The sequence below is a fragment of the Danio rerio genome, chromosome 12 (genome assembly GCF_052040795.2).
Source record: "Danio rerio strain M-AB ecotype USA chromosome 12, GRCz13ab, whole genome shotgun sequence".
NCBI lineage: Eukaryota > Metazoa > Chordata > Actinopteri > Cypriniformes > Danionidae > Danio > Danio rerio.
In genome coordinates this window covers 9,376,728-9,402,516 of record NC_141032.1, presented here as the reverse complement: position 1 = coordinate 9,402,516, position 25,789 = coordinate 9,376,728, and the positions used below count along the sequence as shown (strand labels likewise).

The 25,789-nt window shown below is 36.6% G+C and overlaps 1 protein-coding gene and 2 long non-coding RNA genes across 16 annotated transcripts in view; 2 read left to right on the top strand and 1 right to left on the bottom strand.

Annotated features, from left to right (window-relative positions):
• The window catches only part of LOC147834393 (uncharacterized), a 529,770-nt gene that overhangs the window by 138,478 nt on the left and 365,503 nt on the right, over nt 1-25,789 (bottom strand). The window lies entirely within an intron of this gene.
• jmjd1cb (jumonji domain containing 1Cb) overlaps nt 1-25,789 on the top strand; it is a 231,102-nt gene that overhangs the window by 5,055 nt on the left and 200,258 nt on the right. The window lies entirely within an intron of this gene.
• LOC147834394 (uncharacterized) lies at nt 13,155-17,989 on the top strand. Its single transcript, XR_015503865.1, has 2 exons — nt 13,155-16,168; nt 16,462-17,989. It is a non-coding gene; the product is annotated as an uncharacterized LOC147834394 (long non-coding RNA).

The following is a 25,789-nucleotide window of genomic DNA, read 5'->3' as shown; positions in this document are numbered from 1 at the left end:
ATTGGAGATGTCATCTGAAAATGTGCACAGGTGTGTCGCAAATGACGAACTATTGTATTATGCAGTATGTATACTCTACCATCTAGTGTATACAATTCAAAAGGTTATTTTGTCATCCATCAGATTGATAGCTAGTCCTCATGCTAAATAAAGTAAAATGCAACAGGTAACTAATTGCATTATTCAGGTGTATTTAAGGCTTACTTTTGCTTTATTGACAATTTTATAGTCCAAACATTGCTCATTCTTATAGGAATAAAATAGAACACAAACCTACACATTGGATTTCATCTAGTTTGTTAAATAATGTCCTAATTTAATTGTTCGTTTATTAATGTAAACAATAGATTTTTTCCTTAAGTCCTGTGCAAATCATTTTAATCAGTTAATTATTCTCATGGCTAATAGAAGGGAGCAAATATGGTGATGGCAAATTGGCTGTGGTGAAAATTCATTTAGAATGGTGGACAAAGAAAGATAAATGTCAATTACAAATTGTTTAATAGCTAGAAAATATATAATGAATAATAAATTATAGTAATAAAAGGTGAGTATTAAAATAGTTCTAATTTAATTAAAGCTAATCTATCTGTATTTTATTACTTGGAATATTGCAATGCTAGCTTATCAAAACCTCCCTTGTGCTTCATGTGAACAGTTTTTTTGTTTAACACATTGGGATGCAATCCAGATTGGTCACTTATGCGTAGGGGTGTGTGATATTGAAAAATAAATAAAATAAAAATAAATATTTTCTGGTATGTGAATATGTTTTTGTGTTAGTATTTTAGATGGTTTAGGCATGTTACTGACACCTGATTTCCAAAGCTTTCCAAAAACAGCAATAAAACAGAAGATAAACCCAAAAATTGGAATGCTAGTTATATAAGTATCCGAGAACTAAGGGTAAGAACGTCCTAATTTAATCTCTCATCTACTAATGTAAACAATTAATTTTTTATGCAAGTCCGATTTAAATAATTTCAATTAGTTAATTATTTTCACGGCAAATATAGGGGAGCAAATAGGCTGTGGTGAAGAATCCATTTAGGATGGTGGTCAAAGAAACAGAAATGTCCACTACAAATGTAATAGTGAGAAAAATATAATCAATAATAATATAATAATAAAATTATTATTATGATTATAATAATAAAAAATATGAATATAAAAAAATCCTCAATAATAAAAATAAAATGGCTAAAAGAAGTACAAATACTATTTACACAGTATTTGTCTGTATGCTATGTTTTTTTTTAATTTACTTTAAATGGATTAGGCATGTTTCCCAAAGCTTTTCTTATTTTTCAAAATCTTTGTCCAAAAACTAATTTCTGGGGGATTTTTTTATAACCTCATTAGATGATTAAAATGTCATGTTCTCACATTTAATCAATAAATTTAATTAGAGTGATATAAAAAAGGCCTCCGTTGGCAATGAAATTAAATCAATATCAACAAAATGAAACTTTGCCTTCAAAAGTGGCACAGAAGCGGTTTAATTCAGCTTAAATGCATTTATTCCCTATTTACAATGCTATGCATTTGTTGTTTCATCACTGTGAAAGCATGCACTTTCACTTGTTTTTGTGATATGATAACATGTGACGGGATATCATGACTTGTGTAAATGCTCTCCTCCTACAGGGCTCGAAATTGCGACCATTTTGGTCGCATATGCGCCCGAAAATTAATCTATGCGACCTCATAATATATCTGGGAGCATTAGTGCGACTGCAGATAATGGTTGTAGTGCGACCTGTTTTGGTTCTTTCTAAAAACGTGCTGAATCGCTCTTCCCTGCCGCTATATTGGTTCATATTAGCTGTCATTCACTCAAGGTATTCCGCTGTCAGATGACAGGGAAGGAGCTTTTATGACCACAGGAAATGCAAACGGCTGAAGAGTAAAAACTTAAAGCACACAAGTTTGAAAACCCCACCTAAAGTTGAGGCGCAGATGAAAGCGATCATGACACGTCACGTGGTGAATAATGATCCGCCAGCTGAGATCAATCGAGTACGCGCTTCTTGGAGAAGGTGCCCGAATCTCCATGCGTCGCATTCACTGCGTGTTCAGCGCAAATGTCCGCTAAAAGTCAAATCTAATACTGCATCATCGCCAAAGAAGCTCGCCTTTACTAAGTTTACACTGAAACTGCGGCTCATAACAAAGACCGGATTTGCGCCGATGGTTAGCGCAATAATCTTGCGCTGCCTACTTATTAATTGGGTCGGCTGACTCGCCTGCTTTCCACAAACACAGAAAAATGAAGATCAGCTCAGACTGAACCTTTAAATTGACACAAACTGAAACCAAAACTTTTAAAGAGTGATAGAAGTGAGACTTTACTTACTTTCTTTTGTCTATTCTTTTTTGAGTTGTATATTATTTTTTTATTTATTTACTGATGACTGCTTTACAGCTTTCATCATTGAATTGAATGATTTATTATAATCTTTTGTTTGTTTTGTATCAGAAATATTATTTATTAAATTGACATGCATATAAAAACAGCAGTACAAAATAAATATTTCTTACTGCAATGCTTCATTTTTGTTTGATGCAAACTATACAATTATTTTTCATAAAGTAACAGACTTTTAATAGCAGATAACCTACATTCATGCACATTCAAGGCAGCATCATAATGAGAAATGGAATTCATTGTTACTATTATTGTCATTTTCATCATCATTAATATTCTATGGCCTAATTATTAGACATTCATTTTGGAATTATTGCACACAAATATCAATGTCTTCGCAGCTTTAGTTAGATAGTTGTTTCTGGTTTTTGTTAGTCCTATTAATATTGTTTTAAAATACAATAAATCCCTTAAAAAACAATTTGCAGCTGTGCTCATTCATTTTTGGTGGGTGCTCCTAAATTTTTTTCTGGTGCTCCTAAAAAATTTTTGGTGCTCCTAAATATTTGAAGTTGGGAGCACCGGTGCTACCAAGTAAAAAAGTTAATTTCGAGCCCTGTCCTATAAATTTTGTATCTGAAAGTGAAACCTATTGAAATGCAATTAATTAGTATATTAGAAAAACACTTGATATAAGCTTGCACAAATATCTGCGGGATCTTAAAAGGTTTTAAATGGACTGAAATGTTGTCTTGTAGGTCTAAAATCCTTTTAAACGGGTCTTAATTTTCCTTAAAGCTATCCAAACACCAATCTGTTGTGTTTACATTTAGTTTTTTAAAGAGTTTTTTTGTTGTTAATTATGTTTAATAGTTTTTTTTGCCAAAAAAAAAATGTATATAACTAGGGTCTGCTTGTTTTGACACATTATTTAAAATATGTGGCTTACAAATAACTAATTAGTAGGAAAATCATATTAGATAGGGCTAGTACATTGTTTTCTTTATGAGCCATTGAAAAATCTTTAGCGTTTAGCCATATATAAGTCTGAAATTTCATTCTTCATGGTCTTAAAAAGGTCTTAAAGTCTTAAATTTGACTTAAACCTGTTGCACAATCTTAATGAAGTAATTATAACAGTATTATAGACAATTCATATCGCACACCCCTACCTTTGTGGATCCAATTCAGTTAGGATTTGCTGTCTATGTAGTAAGCAGACAGCAAGGCAGCTTGCTAGGCGTTTGGAACAGCGCCTGTGTCTTGCTGTGAAATGGCTGCACTTCAAAACGGTTGAGTGCAATTATGCATATTTAATCATTTAATTGATGTAAACGTACACAGGTGAAATCATTTAGGGTATCGCTACAGTCAAACATCAAAGTGTGTTAGTGCATTTATTGGAGCCACACTGGCTGACCTCTCTGTGTGTGAACGGACACATTAGCGATGGAGGTCTGAATAGCTCTGGGGTGATGCAATGAGCAAGTAGTGTCGTATATCCTGTTATGCTCAGCAATGACACACGCATAGCTTTTTTCCCTTCATTTCTGAATCACTCTCACATTAGAAAGGCTGGAAATTTATTTCTCTTGCTCAGTTTATGTGGGACTTCCTGCAATTTTGGTTGCATTGAAACCGTTTATGTCGGTTTCTGAGTCTTTTCAGCTCGAGTTAAGACTGCAAATGCTCAGCAATGAAACACAAACAAGGCTTTCTGTAGGCGGGAATGGACAACTGAGCCAAGCCAGGCTTCTCGCCCTATCTCCTTGTGCTGATCCTTCTCTGCTTTTGTTGAACGTGCTCTTAAGCGAAACCAGATGTCTGCCATTTAGACTGTACTGTATATGGGTCAAAGACAAAAAGGGGGTTTCAAGCCTCAAAAAAGAAAATGCAAAATACAGCTATACATTAGAATGTTTTTCCTGTACAATAGGATGTGTCTTGTTTATAACAATAGAGTAACAATATAATAGTTAACCTACATGATAAGAGTGCTCTTTGCAGTCACTACTCCATCTGAATTTACTAAAAATAGTATTTAGAATGTATTTAGTAGGGCTACACAATATAGCGTCTTACCATCGTTATCGCAATGTGTGAATCTGCAATAGTCACTTCCCATAATGTTAAGCAATTTCAAATGAATTTAAACTAAACGGCACACGGATTAATATTTTTATTTACTGGTAGATTAATCCTAAATTTGTAACGATCACAGAGAGATCATCTCTTGCGTCATTCGAATCTCTTGTATGAAAGTGTTTAGGCTTTCCTGCAAAAAAAGAAATAGGAAGAAGTTTTGGTAGGTTATTCAGGATGTGGTGGGTTTCGTTAAAGATGTTTTCTGTCATTATTTAACATATTTATCCGATATGTCGTTTTCGTTCTAAAATGCCATTTAAAAACCCAGACTCGTCAGCGCTACCAAGCCGACCAATCACAGAGCTTATGCTACGCGTCGTTGCGACGTGTAGTTACATTTTTTGAGAGGTGCACGTCAGTGACGGCGATGGCCACGGCGAAGGGCTATGCGTCAGCGCCGTAGCATACGCCGGTGTTTGACGCAGAAGTATAAATCAGGCTTAAGTGGTTGTTTTGTCTCTTGTTTTGACTCTGGTGGCAGTTTGACAGGATCTGAAGGGGGTTGCAGAGAGCCCGCATTTTTGAGTTTTGTTGTGCCTGGGGCTAAAAAGCAACACCCACAAGCTGGAGGTGGCATTGTGGAGCATGACACACCTTTAAAGAGAGGCCCAGTGGGAGGTGTGTACACGCCTGGAGCCGAAACAGCCTTTGAGATACACAAACACACACACACACACACACACACACACATCTACACATACCTTTGGCATGTAGGGCACCGCATGTGCCTGCTGCACTTTAGATTGAGTGAAAATCTCCAGGGAAATTTGAGTGCAATTACAGCAAGCAAAGGATCGTCCAGGAACAATGCTGAAATCTGTTCTATTCATCATGTGGTGGAACTGTGTCTGCTGCTCTCGAGAAACCTTTGATGCAAACATGTGCCAATTTTAACATTGTTCTGTGTAGTGGCTGAATATCCCACAATGAACTACAGCTGGGCTGTATAACTGTGTTTAATGTGCAGCTATAGAAATGTATAAGCTTAATTATTGATTTAGAGGGATTTTTTAGCGGTATTGTTCAAAAGTACACATTTTCACATGGCTAATAAATTCTAATATTATATATATATTTTAACTCCATCATTTTGGAGGATATGAATATTATAAAATTAGGCTTATCATGTGTGGAATGAGATTGTCGTTATTCTCTTAACACCCTACTATGATGTTAACAAACTTGTCACATGAAATATTGCATAATTTAGATCACAATCATTTTTTTACATTTAAATGTGGTGTGTCATATCAGTATATCGATACTGAAATATTTAGAATGATCTTTGTTATGGAAATGGATACTGGAACTTTCTCTTCTCACCAGCAAGAAGATGAATGACTGATAGTAATATTAAGATTTTAAGTAAAAAAATTAATAAATAAGAAAATAAGATGAGATTGCTTCCCAGAGATGGGTTGCGGCTGGAAGGGCATCTGCTGCTTAAAAACTTGCTGGAAAAGTTGGCGGTTCATTCCGCTGTGGCGACCCTGGATTGATAAAGGGACTAAGCCGACAAGAAAATGAATGAATGAATGAATAAGATGAGATTGCACTAATTTAGTGATTTATTGTAATTGATTGCCTTTTGCACTGTTGATGTACCTGGTACAAGCATTATATGATTTTGTTTTTTCCCCCTTATTACTTCATTTGATACCCCACGTTATCGAAAATGGTATCAAATATCGGATCAGTTTCAAGGTAACATATCGAAGTTCAGAAATTCTAGTATCTTGACAACACTGTTTGAATGGTTTGCTTAAGGCCAAATTGTATTTCTTAGCTCATATTGCTAGTTTTGTGGTGAACAATTCATCTGTCATTAGGAAGAAAATAAAAAAGGTTGTCCTTTTAATCTAAAATTAAAATCTGAAAATGCACTTCCTGTTTTTTTTTCAGTTATATTCTCAGATTACTTGATTTTAAGAATTGGGTGTGACTAACATACATAACCACGCCCTGTCAGTTTTGACAACAAACAGTAAGGAGGAGGTGTCATAACTCTCCGGAAATCCCTTTCCCAATCTTTCTGAAAGAAATGCCTACTACAGCTTGCAGTACAAAAATCAACCCACAGCCACATCTTTTTCTCATTTAATATCCGTTTCTCTGGAAACTTCATAGCAATATATATTTAAAAAACTGTCGCAGCTTCCAGGTCATGGGGACTTTAATTCAGTGATAACCATCATGATCTTCAACATAAACAACAACACAGGCACAAAGTAGGTTAATAAATGCTTCTATGTGCATTAAACAATGGCGCAAATGCTAGTAAAATGGTTGCTCAAACCTTAGTAAACCTAACATGGCTTATTTAAATATTCTCCTCCCATAGATTTTGAATTTGAAGGAGAAACCTCACACAAATGCAATAAACTCAACCTTAAAAATGACCATGCCCTTTTTATCTCTAATTTAAACACCAATAGATGATTCGCACTACCACAAGCTGTTAGTAAATCTGAACCTTAATATCAGCTAAAAGTTTTTATGTCATTCTTCAGAAGCAGCTTCACCCGTGATGGAATGAAAATGGTTAAAACCATCCAACGAAAAGTTCTGTCAAGTTTCTCATGTCTTTTTGTTGCTTGTCCAATGGATTGTGGGTTGCCTTGCCTAGAGGGGATTAAAGAGTGCATAAAATCAGTGTCCTTTAAATGAAGGGCAAGGTTCCTTCTCTAGTGTGAAACACTATTCTTTGTTTGGAAGCTCTATGGGCTTCATTGATTGGTTCCATACAGTGGAAACCTGACCTTTAGCAGATGTTTGAGGTCTTGCCACGACTCAGTGTGATCTCCACACTAGACAGCTTTCTCCTTGTTATGTCGACCAAGGGGCGCTTATCTATGACAAGGCATGAAAAAAAATCAACCATTGATGTATTTAAATGAGGCAGTCATTCAGTCATCACAAGGTTCAGGGGTGGTGATCTGTAATGAACAAGACAGATGACCCGAATAAAGCCTTCATGTTCTTAGTCAAGTCTCAGGTTTGATTAGCATGTTGTCAGATCTCAGTGGTTTGTATTGACGTGTGGCATGAGAATACAGGAAAGATGTGTGGAGATTCTTCAGCTTAAAGTGATAGTTCATCCGAAGATTTGCTTATCCTTGAGTGGTTCCAAACCTTACAACAGAAGATATTTTGAAGAAAGCTGAGAACTATTGACTTCCATAATAGGGATAATAAAAACTATGGAATGGTTACAGGTTTCTAGCTTTCTTTTTTTCTTTTTTTTTTTAGGGGTTTTTCACCTTTGTTATGATAGGACAGTAGAGATTTCAGACAGACAGGAAAGCATTAGGAGCAGAGAGAGGGGAACGATGACAACAAAAGCCGGGAATCAAACTTGGGTTGCCGCAAGCACATCGGTGTTATATGTCAGCGCACAATACCACTAGGCTATAGGCGCAGAAGATTTCTAGCTTTCTTCAAAAAATCGTCTTTTATGTTGAGATGAAAGTAAGTCAAACATAAATGTTGACAATTTCAATTTTTGGGTGAACCATCTCTTTAATAAAAGTTACCGTTGCTCTACAGTGAGTGCAAATTATGTTCAGAACAGTATATTGACATAATATACTTGCACTAAGTTCTATACTAGGTGCTTAATTTTAAAAACACCCATATAATTAATTACTATGTTTCCCTTCCTCAATCTCCGCATGCAAATTCCCCTACCCCCCATTTTTGATTAGGAATTAAAACTGTCTTGAGGGTGAAAATAAGCTGTAATAATTGGGTTAAATCTGGCGATATGGGCTACAGTGTGATTAAAGGAAGCTTTTCAAATACACAAAAGCATTTGGCCCCTTAAGCCCAGCAAGAGGACCACTTCCTCTGGGCAAAGATGCTTACAACACAATAACTTAGTATTAAATCTAATTAGGCTAAATGAATGCTTCATCAAAGGGGAAATAACACTGCGAAATTCACATGTGGATTTCTGATTATGTTCCCACCTCGTGATAAATGGGTGCTGGTGTTTGCCATGTCGCTTTAGCAGGCTATGCTAGGGTTTCGCCGCGGTGGCGAATTTCACACATTCAGGGGTACCGTGATCCAGTCCCAAATAGGGTTGAACAATATAGGAAAAACTGACATTGCAATATTTATCTGTGTGAATATAATTTCACAAGATGGCGATTTGGAAAGAATTCATAGTTTTAGATGAATGGATGATATTTTAGGGGAGAACATCTGTTGCAAAAAATTGCAAAAGTTGTCAAATAAATGAAAGAGCACCTATTATGGGTTTTTGAAAATGACCTTTCATGCAGTGTGAAAGTGAATGAAAACATCCTGCTAATGTTTAAATCTGAAAGTGCACTTTGATTAAAAATATAGATTTTTTAATAAAAGAATCGACCCACAGTCATTAAAATGATTGGTCATTTGTCTGGATCTTTTGACTTTATCAACGTCAACACGAAACAATAGCAAATACACAGTGCTGGATCTGGTAAAAATGTGAACGTGTCTTTCCCTTCAAACACTAGCAGAGTGGGGGTGTGTGTGGGACTGATCATGACTGAAGATGAACATTAATGAGTGCACGTTCTGGTGACAATAGTCTACCCTGCAACGGGGTATTCGTCGACCGTTTGTTAAAGGAAGGATCGGAAAAGACTATTAATGTACGGGACTTTATCATTACACAGTTCATGGACCAGTTTCTTCCTCCATTTCACAAGTGTAAGTAAGTACAATTAAAAGGGTTGCCTCCTTGTTTTCTCTAGCTTACAAAATATGTATTTAATTGTGTTTTGTTACTTGTAGTCAATCTATGTGGCTTGTAGTGTATCTGGTTAACTCGAATTTAAATACGTTTGTGAGCTCACGATCATCTGCAGTTTGTCATTGCTATGGCCACCGTCAGCTGTTCCTACACACATGCGACGATCTCAAAAGTTTCAAAATAGTTCAGCTTTTGCATCTGTGTGGATTAAAACTGAATGTGTGTCATTGTTATTACATATGGTAAAGAATAGAGCAATATGCTGCCAATCAGCGCAGATTAGCATTGCGCTAAGGAGGGGTTTGGGAACAAATGAATCACTAAACGAATCAATTTATTGACCTTGCATGTTTATCAGTCTGTTGTTGGAGACTTTCAAAATCAAAAATATGACATTTTATTGCATGATTGCTCTTTAACGCTCAAAAAGATAAAAAAATAGACATCGCTTTATGGGTTTCGGTTGAGTCTAACTGACAAATTCAATAATCAAATGTAAAATAACATGGTATAGTTTTCACTGTATAAATACTTTAACAATTACTCATTGTTAAAATGGCAAACTTTATAATTTCTTGTCCAAAGGGTTTAAATTCAATTGAAATTGCCTGAGACGTGACTATTGCAGATTCACAATATCGATGCTGAAACAATATAATGTGCAGCCCTATAGTTCCAATTGAATTCGGTGTCAGTATGGTGGCAGAAGAATCATTCATTCATTCATTCATTCATTTTCTTGTCGGATTAGTCCCGTTATTAATCCGGGGCCACAGCGGAATGAACCGCCAACTTACGCAGCAAGTGCCCTTCCAGCCGCAATCCATCTCTGGGACCCATCCACACTCACTCATTCGCACACACACCCATACACTATGGACAATTTAGCCTACCCAATTCACCTGTATCACATGTCTTTGGACTGTGGGAGAAACCCGAGCAACCGGAGGAAACCCACGCGAATGCAGGGAGAACATGCAAACTCCACACAGAAACGCCAACTGAGCCAAGGCTCGAACCAGCGACCTTCTTGCTGTGAGGTGACAGCACTATCTACTGCGCCGCCGGCAGAAGAATCACTCACACAAATAATGATTCTTCACCTTCTTCAGAGTCTTCAAGTCTGGTCATTTGTCATTAGCGCAGCAGATTGCATATACACACCACAGAAATATCAGCATCTGGATTATTGCTTCTCTACCCGCACCGAATGAGTCATATCTGCGGATTAGGCTGTTTTCTTTTGGATTTTCTCTGTGCATGTCATGGATGAGCCGCCACATAACGGCACAAAACCGAGACCGTGGAGATAAGGATTTGCCGTCTTTTTCCAAGCTCCCTTGCATCTCTGTTTCATAACCCCAAATTCATTTTTATTCTCAGCGCAGATCTTGTTTGCCGAGGAAAGCAGATAATCAAACAGACTTGCTTATGACGTGCCATTTGGAAGTCTGGCAGCGCGAGCAGAGAGTCAGTGTGCAGGATGTTGTGAATTTGATGTGAGCGCAGCTCCCTAAAGGCCGGCTTAATGGGATGGGAGCAGACACGGCTGCCCTGTAGAGGGATTTAGGAATGAACAGTGCGCGCTCTGTTTTTTTTTTGTTGCTCCAGCTAGCTTCATCCCAGTACGGCTGCAGAAAGCACCGGGCCTTTGTGTGCATGTGTGTGCATGCAGGAAAGCGGTCTTAATGCGTTTGCATACCCGCTGTTGGAATTTTCTTTCCTGCAGGTGGTTGTTGGCAGTAGGGCACTCCATGTCAGGCATGAAGGAAAAGAAAGGAATGCTGTGCAAATATGGAATGAAAAATGGGCCCCATTGTTCCATGGGTAATACGACGTGTTGTGTGCTGTGCTTCACTGTGAAATTGTCCGCTACTAGTGGCTTTGAAGAAGGCGAAAATTGGAACGTTTAGTTGGAAAAGTAGAGCCCTCAAGTAACAGAACATCTGAGAGTGGGATTTGTGCTCCTAAATATTAGACGAAACAAAATCCCTTGGGCAAATTATGTACTAAAGGAGAAGCATCACTCTTTGATTGTCAGATGTTATGCAATTCAGTGTCAGCATGGGTCTAGTCCTATACTGATGGTGAATTGTATCTCCTTAATGCAGAATAAATTCACTTATGCCTGCGACAAAGTAAATGACTGACATGCTGCTATCCCACATAGCAAAATTTCTCTGGCCCAGCTCTGGCCCACACAATCAGGTTTTGCTTGGCCCACATGCCGGAGTGAATTACGGTACATGACTGGACCAAATCAGGCTTCCAGACAAGGGCCAAACACTGACCATATCTGGGCCAAGTCTCAGCCAAGGTAATAACTCATAACTGGGCCTGAACTGGGCCAGATAGGTTGGTGTGTCACGATTGCAATGAAATTGATAAACCCATGGAGTGATGCGCTTTAGGCACACTATGGGCACGCTTTTTCTCAAAGTGACCTGATTGGTAGAATTTTTTTTCTTTACTCAAAAATGATTTTAGTGTATTTTAAATGTGGGTCAAGACTGGCCAAACTCACATGGCCCACTTATCAAATTTTTAAATCTGGGCCAAATACTATGTTTTACATCTGGCCCAAATCTTGTGTGCCGCCTTAAAAACGGTGCCACCTCTGCCAAACCCGGGCCATGTTTGGCCCACATGCTGTATGCCAGTGCCGGATGAATGCCTGCTGTGCCAGCTTTTTGCCAAATCTGGGCCAGATTTCTTTGCTACTAGGGATCTTTTTAAGCCTCAAGATAATGATTTGGTTGTTGTTAACCCTTGTGTACTGTTCAAATTTACTACCCTTTCGTTATGTTAGTGGCTGTTTTTGCTTCATTGATTTCCATTATAATTACATTTTTTGATTGTGAAGCCATGACATGCATATAGATATCATATATGCATATCAAGCATTTTTAATTGTTGCTGGTTTTCTTTGTTGTGAAAGAGGGATTTCTTTGAAAAATATTTAAGCATTTTCCCATAATATGTGTCAGAATAAGATTTGGCACCAAAAATCATTCTGTTTGCTGAAACACAGAGAAAGATGTGGACAAATTTAGACTTAAAATCACCCCAGAGTGGATGGAAACATCCCCAACAGCACACAAGGGTTAAATAATAAAAGAATGAGTGGTTTGTTCTAGTTTTCTAGGTTTTTGTTTATGTTGTTGGTTTGTAATAAAGAAACAAATAAAATTATGTCTATTTGGTTATCTCAAGAATTTAGCTTCATGATAACACATTTTGAGTGCTGACCTCAAAATCCTCTTAGACCTCAGTCATTCCTCAATTCCTCGAAAATTTGATTATTTTGCCTTGGTGATAAATTCAGTGTACTTTATTAAATAAAGATTCAATGAGTTACCATAATGGTGCACATTCATTTGTGCCTTTAGGCTAAGACTGGGCGATATGTCAAACGTTTCTCTATAATTATTTTCCACATTGAAAGATAACGATATATATTTTGATATAAGTTGTTAATGCTTCCAGATTTAATGAGTGAAGGCACAAAAGTTAGAGGGTCTATTAAATGAACCAAAAAATTGATACAGTTTCAGTGGTTGAAAATTCAGTACATTTATAATATCAACACATTTTTATATTGCAATCGTTGAACATTTCTGCAGTGTGATTGGCTCTTAGATCAGGGGTTCCCAAACTTTTCAGCCCGCGACCCCTAAAATAAGAATGTCAGTGACTCGCGACCCCCATTTTTCAAGGTGGTTATACTGTAAATATATAAACTTTGTAGACACAACTATAGGCTTGTATAACATAAGCACATTGACAACACATAAATGCAACAGTCTAATAACCATATATATTTTTTATATTCATTTATTAATTTATAATATAAAAAGTAAAGGCTGATGACTGATTTTTATTCATTTATAATAGATAATAATAATATAATAATAATTTTGTTTTAATTTATTTGTATGTTGTTGTTTATTTAGCACAACTATTAACCTCTGTGGGTTATGAGTAAAATATGGTCCTTCAAATAGTTCAATAAAACTTATTTGAGTTTTGGAGATCACCAAGCGACCCCTTGCCATTGTTACGCGACCCCCACTTTGAGAACCACTGTCTTAGATCAATATAAAGTAAAAAAAGTCGGTCCAGCCTTACTTTAGGCTGACTACAATGAACAGTGTTGACATTGTGATTTATTTATTCATTTATTTTTATCGAAGTGTATTTTTATAATGCTTCACAGACTTATTGCGGTTTATTTGACTAAATGTGAATGTGAATGCAAATCTTGCAAAAGTTCAGATTAAAAATGAATATACTTAATACATAATTAATACACAAGAAATATAAGGTTATTTAAAACCAAATTGGATAAAAAATAGACCATTCGATCCTTTTTAATTAAAAAAATTACATTTGTCAACTTGCTGAAGTAAAAAAAAAGCCTGCAATGTTTTCCCCACCTTTGCACTCTTCTTATTGGCCCACTGCGCTGTAACTGAACGCGAATGGATTGGTTACTATCAGCTGTCAATCACTCAGTCAATCCTTCTGCCTTCAGTTGACCGGACGCTACAACCTTGAAAATGTGAAGCGTTGAAGACAAAAGAATGAAAATAACACTGGCAGATTTTGTTTTAGAAACCACCTAGAGTTAGAAATAATAGCACATCTGATTTGTGGTCATGTGGTGAATGTCAATCCAGCATTTACACTTTTCGAAGAGTGGATAAAAGACTTCCAGTGGCTTCAAGTCTGTTTTGAAAACGACTAAAACTATTTACCATAAAGTCTATGGTACAGATGTTTCAGGTTACCGCGTTTAAATCTACCCATTTTATATTTCTATTCTATTTAAATCTGTTAATATAACATTTTTAGTAACTGTGCTCATAATTTTTGGTTGGTGCGACTACATTTTTGAAGTTAGGAGCACCAGTGCCTCCAAGCAAAAAGGTTAATTCCGAGCCCTGTACAAATGTGAACATACCCATTAACTCACAAGTTCTACTGTAACCCCCAAACACAGATAAAATCATGCTGATCCAAGTCAATAGATGGCAGTGCAGTGTCTGAGTGTACACAAAACAGCTGTTGCAAATAAAAAATAAACAATGCCATTTATTATAATAGTTTGTGTCTGAAGTCATCCACAAAGCAGTTTTGGGTTCTTGTCTGGAGATGTGATCTTTTGTCTTTGGGAACAGTTATTTTCATGGGGTTGCGTGTAACAGTGGGATGGAATTTCTGTAGACCCAGGCTGACATCCTGCCGGAGCGCCTCATCTGGAACTTTGTTTGCTTTTGCAATACCCAGTCCTCTGCTCGCCGCTCCCCTGGGGGCCTGAAACCGGGGGCCTGGTTAGAGTATGTCAGAGTGCGGTTTCATCCGAGCGTAGGCGACATGCTGAAAAGGCCCGTTGTGCTGCGGCCTTACGCTGGAACGCAGACAGCATGCTCTCGTTAAGGGCTCGCATCCTTAAGAAAATGGCGGGAGATTTGTAGTGGAGCAGCGTTATTTTGAATTTCTCGGCTCTGCTGTCACAGACTCATATATTTAGTTTTATGTAAAGGAAGCAAAGGACATGGTAAATTATGTTGTTTTTCCTGAGGGGGGATATTTCCTGTAGATGCGTGGGACTTGGTGGTAATTTAAGGGTGCATTGGAGAGACATCCCTGAGTTCACACACAGAAGCAGGAGGTCTTGCTCCGGCTGTAGCTCAGGCTTCCCATGGGGCCCCTGTTCCACCCACACTCTTCCCACCTCTTTTTTTGGCAATCCCAGCCCTCAGTGATCTTCATCTGTGCCTCCTGTTTATCTTAAATGCCTATATAACACTTTTTCTCCGCTTCTTGCATTTGAAGTCCCTCTTCCAGATGTGGCTGTGGTTTGTAATCATGCACTGATAAAGTCTCACTTTGAAAGCGGTAATGATCTTTTTAAATACTGTTTATTGCTGCTGTGTTGGATTATGTGAATTTAGCCGCCTGCAGACTTCACCTGAGCTGAACTCCACCACAGTCACTGTCACAAAACTGTAATATGCTAGTTTCAGCCTTAGAAGGCATGCCCACAGGCCGCCCACTGTTGGGTTTCTGATTGTCTGATGCACGTGCGCATAAAACTGGAAAGCGCTTGCGAATATCACGGGCTCCTATCAAATTGCTTGACTGCTACAGTATATGCAGCTTCTAGGAATTGAGTGGGTTTCTATCAGTTCACCACGACACTAAATTTTATCCGGAAGCTTTCAAGAGGGAACTACACACTGGACTGAAAAACATTTATGAGGTTTGTGGCTTCAAATCCTTGAATTATGCTTTCAGTAGAAAGTAATCTAGATATTTCCAAGTGGAAGAATCTATTTTAGATTTCCACTGTTTCTGATTACATGATTTTTTCCATTTTTCTCTGCTTTCTGTAATTGTTCGGAGAGGTAAGACCCTGGTTCATTTAAAACTATCAAATTGTGGCCCACGATTTATTTGTTTGAGTTAAGCCCGTTTTACACAGTGATACCGGTAAATATCCGGAAAATTTCTTGAACGACTTTCCCGGTAAATTAAAAAAAGCGCTGTTCACACAGGCGAGGACGTTACGGAATTTTTCCGGAAAAGAGCATTTACACATCCATCGCAAAATGCCGGTAAATTCTGACATCATTAACCAGAAATGACCTCTAAACAGCTGCGCTTGTGTTTGTAAACATTTGACTACATTACAAACTCTTTGGATGGAAACATATAGAGAAACACTTTCGCATGTCGAGATGTTCATGATATGTGTGTGTGCTGGCGCTATGGGCGCTCACGGGCACACGCAAAGCTTGAAGGTAAACAAACAACGGATTATCATAAACATTTTATCGATAATTATTTACACAGCATTAAGAAGGAACATAGAAAGGTTATCTGACTAACATCTAGCAGCTAAAGGTGTCTGTAAAAATATTCAAAGGCTCTTATTCTCATAAACCGCGCGCACGTGAATGCGTCTGACTGTTCTGATTGGCTAAAGTAGACGTCTCACGTCAGCACGTTCTAGACGTGGATGCGCTCTTTCCGGCAATCTTCCTTCTGCATTCACACAGCGCAGCATTCCGGCAAATTACCGGTAATGTTACAACTTCTCTTTCCGGAAAATAGCCAGAACGAATTTACCGGTATTTTCAAAAAGGGCCTGTTCACACATACAACCTTTCCGGAAAATTGACGGTAATTTTTCGGAAAGGTCTGTATATGTGAAAGGGGCTTTAGTTTTTTCATTTTAATGCAGCTCACTAAAGTGAATTTATTTGGGAATTTCATTTTGGCTTCTAAACATCTTTGAGATTCCATTGGTTTGTGACGATTAAGCAATTGGTGGGCGTGTTTTGCAACTTTGCCTTATTTAATGTGTGATTGAATGATTGGCTGTCAGATATCCATGATTCAAAGCAACAACACTAGGGATGTACCAAAAAATAAATTCTTGGCTGAAACCAAAAACCGAAAAAGAGGAAAGCAATGCCAAAAACTGAAAGAAATTATGCAAATTTGTTTATGTCTTTGTCAATATGTCTATGAATGTGTACTAACCTTACTATAATCAAGGCATTGCAATTGCATAAATTAATATTAAAGTTTAAAAAATATTTGAATCATTTTGTGGTTACTATGTTTTATGGCTAATATGGTAAAAACTTGGTTAATGGTTTGATAAGGGTCACAGTTAAGAAGTTCGTTTCAATGCTCTTAATGAAACTCCTTACCTGAGGGATTGTTTCCACTACTTTTCATGCAAAGGGGCACTGATCTCTCTCTTTTGCACGGTGCGCTACTCTCTTCATGGGTTCTCTGTATTCATCACGGTCTGGATTATTTTGCATGTGCGCTGCTTTATTTCCGCATCCAAGTAATGATCTTTATCAAGTACAGTTGTGATGATGTTCAGAGGATCCAAAGAGATGGAATAGACCAAGTGCTGTTCAGACAAACAGGCAGTTGTTTTAGTTTGTGTCATCAAAACATACTGTTTCTGCTGTGTTGTTTTGGTAATCCAAATCATTTGTGCCATTTTCAGCCAAATATTTTTAATGGCTGAATATTTGATGCATCCCTAAACAACAGTAGCAAAGCTAGCATAGATGTATTCACATCTGTACGATCGCTCATGAAGAGATTTTAAAGAGAAGTGTGACCGTGTCAAAAGACCTTTAACTGTCTGCGGCAAAAACAATATAAAATTATGTCATCCACCAATGGCACTTCTTGTCTGTTCAGAAGGCTGTTTGTCAAATGTTTATGAAACAGTTCTCCTCTCTCTGATTGTTGTGTTTAATAGTACAAGTAAGCAGCAAGACACTTTTACAACCCTGCCTTCTGCACACAGGTGTTGGAGTATTTATACAATCTTTATCATCACTCAGCCTATTCAAACTTCCCTCTAACGAATAGAGAAAAAGAACTTTGTTTAAAGTATTGACCTTATTCTTTGCCTATGAGTAGGGCCAGACAGAATCTGTGGACATTTTTTGCTATTTCTGTGATGAACTTTTTAAAAAATCTGTGAAAAAACCTATTATATGACATAAAAAATAATACTTTTAAAACTTTTATTTAATGTTTACAATGCAAATCCAATTAGATCCACTTATTCGGTAATCAAAGCAAGTCTTTCATATAATAGATCTACAAAAAGACAGAAAAAATTATTTTGCAAACTGTATTGTAAATAAAACAAACAAGCATTTTCATATAAGTCAATAATATTACTGCAATTAATTTAAAAACTGAATAAATATAAATGTACACACAATTACACAAGCAAATAAGTGACTAAATGATGAACTAAACATCTGCAGATTTCTTCAAGCGCAGACTACATGTGGGCATACCACAGGCGTAGCCACTGGAATCTTTTTGGTTCGAGACTTCTGGTGTTGTTCACTTGCATTGATTTTTAGACGTTAAAAACGACTTGTTATGCTGTTTGATGTTGCAAACTGAGATTTTACTCATTATTCTACTTTTTTATACTACTTTTTTATATAGTCATTCACACACTTGTTTTTAGAGCAAGTAGTTTGAGCATTTTCTGCCGTTTATTATTCCTAGTCATTCTTAGTCAAAAACGAGCGCACATTAAAGAATAAGGTCAATACCAGGGCCTTTACCTGAGCTGAAATTGGGTTAAATTGGTAAAATTGAAGGTGTAATGGTCAATTGTGAAGTTTAAAATTTGTCTTCTACCTTTGTCTGTTGAATTTGCCAACAGTACTTTACTTGCATTAAGAAATACTAAGGTTCAAACTTTGCTTCATACACTATTGAGAATGGGCAGTCGTATTTATGTCCACAATTATTCCTACCTAAATCACAATGGAAATTCAGAGCCATTTCAGTTGTGCTGGCAAAACGCTTGAATGTTCACTTGTGGTTTTGGCCGTGTCCTCATGGAATGTGATAATGGAATGCGAGTTTCTTGGGCTGCACTCATTTGCAGCGCTTTGCTGGAAAATCCCATCTGTGAGAATCAGGCCAGGCTTGAGATAAATGCAGTGACAGAAGGCATCTTAATACCAGACAGAGCCTGGACTGCTGCCACCTGGTCTTCTTATATTTACCCCATGTATCCGTGCGAGATGCAGCAAGCGCTCAAGTAACAGTAAGATGCAAATGCTTTGACATGTCAGTCATGAAATGCGGAGCTCATAATAGGTTACATTAACTTCAGATGTTAAGGACCGTTTTGGACTGGACCCAAACATTCTTCACTGATAGAGTCATTGTTACGGACTCCAAACACCTCTTTATCACCAGGCAGCTATAGCCACTGTAATTACAGGTGTGTAAGTGAGTGAAAATAACACAACAAGCCTGTACAGCAATCATGTTGCAGTTTAACATAATGGGCCCTGATCAAATGCGGGAGTTTAGTTCTGTGACTAGGCTAGCTTTTGTTTATTAAAGAGAGAGAGAGAGAGAGAGAGGCCAAGAGGAAAAAGAGTGGAAATGAAGTTTCCATTCCGTGGTGCAGTTGTTTGCCTTCGCTGCAATTTGGCGGGAGTCCTGTGGCCAGACGTCTGTCTTCCATTAGGAGGCTAAAATACCCCACTGTGTTTCTACTCTTGGCATGGGGACGTATACATCATCTTCAACATTTTGAAATTTCTTGGCTGGTGTCTGCCTGTTTATTGAGTAACATGTCTGCGAGCAGTTGACGCAGCTTTTGCTGAGTGTTTTCAATTAAACATTCAAATGTTGTCCTGCTTGGGGTCATAGGCTATATTTTCATGACTTAGCATTTTTGTGATTTGTACTAGTTTGCATTGTGCTGTTGTTATGATGTTGATCTCTGCATATCATCTGCATCCTGTTGCTCAGTGTTAGATTAAAGATGATTAACTGTGTAAGAACCTACTGGCCTGCAGAAACTGAAGTTTTACCGTAAGTGTCCTGTGAACCCTACACCTTATATTACTTATTGACTAAATACAGTTCGAGAAGGGCTTTGCCACTGTTTTTAATAGGACAAAGAGTGAATAGCACATTTAATTTGCTTCATGTGGGTTTACATAACCAAAATATGAACATTATTATTATTCTTTTAATATCTAGAACATCATTGAATATTACAGGGAATTTGGCGTGTGTTTTTACAAAAGCTTTTACTACCTGAAAACTGGTTAATGGGTTTTGGCTATTCATTTATACAACAACGACACTTTGGGGGGGGACTACAAATTCAGTGAAAGAGATTGTTCACTCAAAAAATAGGTCTCAACATTAAGGACTGGCAGCGTGCGAGATGCTTGGGGCAGTAGACAGGATCATTAGTGGCCAGTGCTGCCTAAAGTCACCAAAAGCTTTATTTGCCTGCGACTATTTGTCAGTCGCGAGCAAATACTGTCCTAGAATCGAGAAACAGTTTGTGCTTTAAGTCTTTAAATACTACCTTTTCTGTGATTTCCTAAACAACATATTGCTTTTTGGTTCCTCTTACCTTATTGGTGGTTGATTTGTATTGATTAATTAAAAAAATCAGCCACCTTTTGTTAAATAATTTAGAACTGCAATAAAATACCTGCATATTTTCCATACTGCTCTTTTTGTTTGCATAACATTTTGAATTTTGCTCATTTTGTGCTTATTAACATTTTAAAAATAATAAAATTCTAGATTCACAGACCAGATTTTAATTTAGTTACATCACAAATGTATTTTTTTTTAATTGTCGGTTTTATTTAAAGAAAAGTTATGTTGAATAAAAAGCGTCTACAGTTCTGTTCGGCTTTTGAGAGATGGCTATTAATTTTATTTTTTTTGTCAGGGCCAGTAAAAATGTAAGCCACTTGCCTAAGAAAAAATCCTTAGCGTCGAACCCTTAACAATCTATAGAATAATAATAATATAAATAAAATTATCTTATCATTTACTTACCCTTTTTCCAAACCTGTTTTTTAATTTTAATTTAATTTTGGTGAACACGAAGGAAGATATCTTGGTGAAAGCTGAAAACCTGTAACCTTTGACTACCATGGTATTTGTTTTCCTACCAAGTCAACGGTTACAAGTTTTCAGCTTTCTCCAAAATATCTTCTTTAGTATTCAACAAAAGAAATAAAACTCAGGTTTGGAACTACTTAAGGGGGATAAATAAATACTGAGTACATTTTAATGTTTGCCTGAATAATTTCTTTAAATGTAAATTGTGTGTTCCAGTGTTTACTGGGTTGCAGCTGGAAGTGCATCTGCTGAGTAAACGTATGCTGGAATAGTTGGTGGTTCATTCCACGGTGGTGACCCCTGATAAGGAAATAAGTTAAAGGAAAATGTAATTACATTTAGTTAAAGTTAAGTTATATTTGCAGACCCACATGTAGAGCTACGTGATTAATCGAAAAAAGATTATGGTTTCACGGTCAGGAGAGAAGCATAAAGGCATCCCACAAGTCTTCACATTGATTTATATATGTTGCTCAGCAACATGGACACCTCCAAATGGTGTTAAAATTGTATTTATGACGTATAATTCACCCAAAAATGTCATTTCTGCCTTCATGGAATGACTTATTCGTGGCTGTGAATCACACATAAGCTGAAGCACAGTTTGTTTACCACAGAGAACTTTAGTGTCTTCTTTAGTGAACAGAACCTGCATAGGCTGTGAATAACAGCTAATAAAGTTGTGAATAATTTTCAGTTTGTTTCAAATTGAACTCAAAGTGACGGCAGCCATGACATGAGCCGCACTCGGCAGTGAAAGTGAAACCTTAATCGTGCACATCATTTAAATAATGATATCGCAAGTTATGATTATGACTAGACATGGGCCAGTGTAAGATTCTTACATGAATAGGTATGATAACCTTGGATATAAATATCACGGTTTCACGGTATCATGGTATTGAGATTATTGCTCTAAAGTATATATTTTTTTAAATGTCTGGGTAAAAAAACAAACTTTTTTCCCCTTTTGTACACAATATATTTTAATTTGGGAAACATTTAAAATATTTTAGAGCAGTAAAAATGTCAGGCTGCATAAATAAAAGAAATCACTGACTTCACTAGTTTCAAAAATACTGATTTCTTTACATTTTAAAAACAGCATCTTTGGATATCTTTTTTGCTGGAGATACTGTTGTCATAAAAAAATCTTACTCATACCATAGGAACAGTATTACAGAAAATGTTGGCGGTTTTAAAACCTTGACTTTTCCATACCTTGGTATATTGAACACAATTATCATCCCATGCCTAATTACGACAAGCATTTAATATGTTTTTTTTTCCTTTCATAGCGAACACAAAGTGTTGTGCATGAAAAATAAGTGTTTACTGGGTCAGTATAATGACTCTAGCTTATATCATGTTGATTATAATGCAAAAGGGAATCTGATAATGATAACTGTTTCATTTTTACCAGTGAAAATCTGGTGTAATATTACTGTGAATGACATATCTCATATCTCAAAGATAATAACTTCAGAATTATGAATAGTTATTTTCTAGTGTCATCACTTTACTTTGTGTGGACTTTTACCAAGTCTACACAAAATGTAGCATTTTAACAAATGGTTGTGCTACACATAGACCTAATAATATTATTGTTGTTTTACCATATGTTTGAGAAATCACAGTAATAATAGCTTACTCATGTTAATCTTTATTTTACATCTACACAATTGAGAGAAAATCGTGATCTTGATTTTAAGCCAAAACAATTGTGATTCTCATTTTAGCCAGAATCGTACATCCCTACCCAAGAGAACAGGTATTATTGTTAAAAACAATACAGTAATGATATTACAACGGAAAACAAGCATTTAGGGCAAAACCAGTATGGCCACTAACATTGTGTATCCCAAATAGGCTTTGCTTTTTTGGTCATACCAACTGGTCTGAAGGTCTGTGTGATCAATTTACTCTCATGCTGCAGTTAATATTATTAACTCGAATGATTAGCTAAAGCAGGCATCTAACATGCAGTCGAGTCCGCAGCTCCTTGGCTAAACAGCTGAAATTCATTTAGCTTGATTTACACAGTCGGCCCCTCAGAATCTGAGCTGCTTGTTGAGAAATATAGTGGCCTCTCGACAGGAAGCACAGACAATGCCAGTAACGATTGTGAAAAATAGAAAGCAGTTTTTTTTTTTTGTTAGCCCTGAGTCAAGCCTCAGCCCTGAAATGAACTAAAATAGTTTGTTGGTGTGTGTACACTTGTCATCCCAGTGCTCATGTTTCCCATTTCAGGGTTCACCTGCTGTGCTGGACAAGCACATGGAGGTGCCATAAAGTTGAAAAAAAAAAATAGTTCCCCTATCACATCCTGTTTTCTATAGCAACCACAAGAACATAGTAGGAGCTCGGCACTCTACAGCAGGAAAAAGTGAGAGAAAGGAAAAGAATCAAGAGAGCACGTGAACTGGGTTGGAGATTTATGTGATCGCTGGAGGAATTCACATTTCTGCACACAGCTGAAAGACATTAAGGCCATGTTGAACCTGAGCCCTGTTTCAGATCCCCTCCCTGCATACACCCAGCTAAAGGTCACTCAATGGCCTATCGTCAACAAACACACACTGTATGACTAAAATCAGTCGTTTATTAGCCTTGATTGTTTTAATGAATGGATTTAACATTAAAATGCATAGCTGTGTGGTTTAGCGGGAGCTCATTGGTAGGTTCTGGGTTCTCACAAAAACTCATAATCAACAGAACTTTCTTGACTCAAGTAGTAATCCCTCGTTTACATTGTGTATGCGCCTTATTGATTGCCAAACAAAGCTTTGTGGTTTTGTTGTGTCGTGCATAGTGTATTGAGGGTAGGCATGGGCTGGTATGGGATTCTGATGGCATGGTAACCTTGGATAAAAATACAATGGTATCACAGTATCGCAGTATTGAGATTACTACTCTAAAATAATTTAGTTTTTGTTGTCTTTGTAAAGACAACAACTTTTTTCCCCCATCGAATACAATATATTTCATTTTAGGAAACATTTGTAATATTTTTGAACAGTAAACATGTCAGGCTAAATAATTTAAATAAATCATTGACTTCTACTATCTTCATTAGCTTCAAAAACACTGATTTCTTTACAACACATAAAAAACACTTAAAAAACCTTTTAGATATACCTTAGAAACGGCCTTAAAAAAGATTTTTGTGGTTTTAATACCTTGACTTTTCCAAATCGCGGTAAATCTTGAAACTGGTTATTGTCCCATGCTTAAAAGAGGGTGTTACACCGTTTGCATTGTTTGATTTTAAACAAATCCACAGGAAGAAGTGAAATATCAAAGATTTCTTTGTGGATCGTTTTGTAGATCATTTTGTCTACATTGTAAAAATATCCATAAATTAGCAGTTTTTTCATATTTTGTGAATATTTTAATTTAATCCTGTTTATTTATGCTTTTGAATTGCATTACGGGAAATGTATTATTCCTCTAAACACTTTTAATCTTGAAAAGGGGACTTTTATTAACAGTTTAATAGTTTAAAGTGATATATTGTCTGGGTTGGTGTTGAATTCATGCATTTTTCTTTGGCTTAGTCTCTATTTCAAAGATTACCATGTTTTACACAGCTGATGCCCTTCCAGCTGCAACCCAGTATTTGAAAACACCCATACACACATTCATACACACTGCGGACAATTTAGCTCACCCAATTCACTTTAAGCGTATGTCTTTGGACTGTGGGGAAATCTGGAGGGAACCCACACAAACAGAAACGCCAACTGGCCCAGCTGGGACTAAAACCAGTCAATTTCTTGGTGTGAGGCGATAGTGCTAACCACTGAACCACTGCGTCGTCCAGATCTGTGTATTATGATACAAAAACCTTGTAATTCCCTGCCAGTGCATTTTCTGTTATTTTACAGACTTATTTCACTATTATTATAATATTCTAATAATATACTTTAATATATATATATATATTTATATATATATATATATATATATATATATATATATATATATATATATATATATATATATATATATATATATAGAGTAATATTATTATTTCTTATATATTATATTATTTCAAACAACTAGAATGTCACTTTACAATAAAAAATCACTTTATAAAATTTTTTACATCAAAATTTGACAGAACAAGTTCCCATAATGCAATTTACAACCGTAAATGAACGGAAAACGCTTATGAACACTTATACTAAAACTGTTAATTCCCAGATATTTTTTACTGTGTATTCTGTTGAAGTTCAGTTTATTTCGGAAGGCAATGTGATGTGGGTATTGATCTTTTGGAAGAGTCTTAGTGTCAATGCCAGAGCTGCAGTCTAGGTGTTTAGCTCAATGAGTTTTGAACCGGCTCTGTAATTCAGTTTTAGAGATGAATTGATTGTGTATGATGTTGCACAGAGTCTGTCCCAATCTTTCCTCCCTGCAGAAAACCCAATTATACTCGCACATGGTATCTCAGAATGCTTTCAGTTGCATAACTAGCATATTTATAAGGATTAAAGATGCACCAATCGACTGATGAGGGACGTCATTGAGATGTTTGCGCTCAGCCACAGCCACATAGTAACAATGGGAACATGTCATTAGCACAGAACTTTTTCACAGTGTGTGCGAAAGTGCACAATATTCTCAATTTGCAGCCACATCATGGATTCTCATTATGATCGTTTACCTATTGGAGGCGGGAATCACTATGGACCTCAGTGATTTGATGCAATTATAATTCAGAGGGCTGCCATCCATATGTAAAATTATCAATAAATTTCTATTTTCATACAATTTCTTTTCTCACTGTCTGACTAATATAAGATATCTGACCTTTAATGAATTTAATACCACTATTATTATTAATAAAACAAATTGAAGTGATGATTAATGACAAAGTTACAAAGAATTAAAAGTAAATAAAACATACTTGTAGCAGTAGCAAATTAATAGACTTGAGAATATTCTGAACCGCTGATGAGACGTGAGACCATATCTTCAATAATAAAATGATCAGTTCAATCTGAAAAATATTAGATAGGTGCGAATGCGCACAATATACTGACACTGAGGGAAAAAAATACACAAGG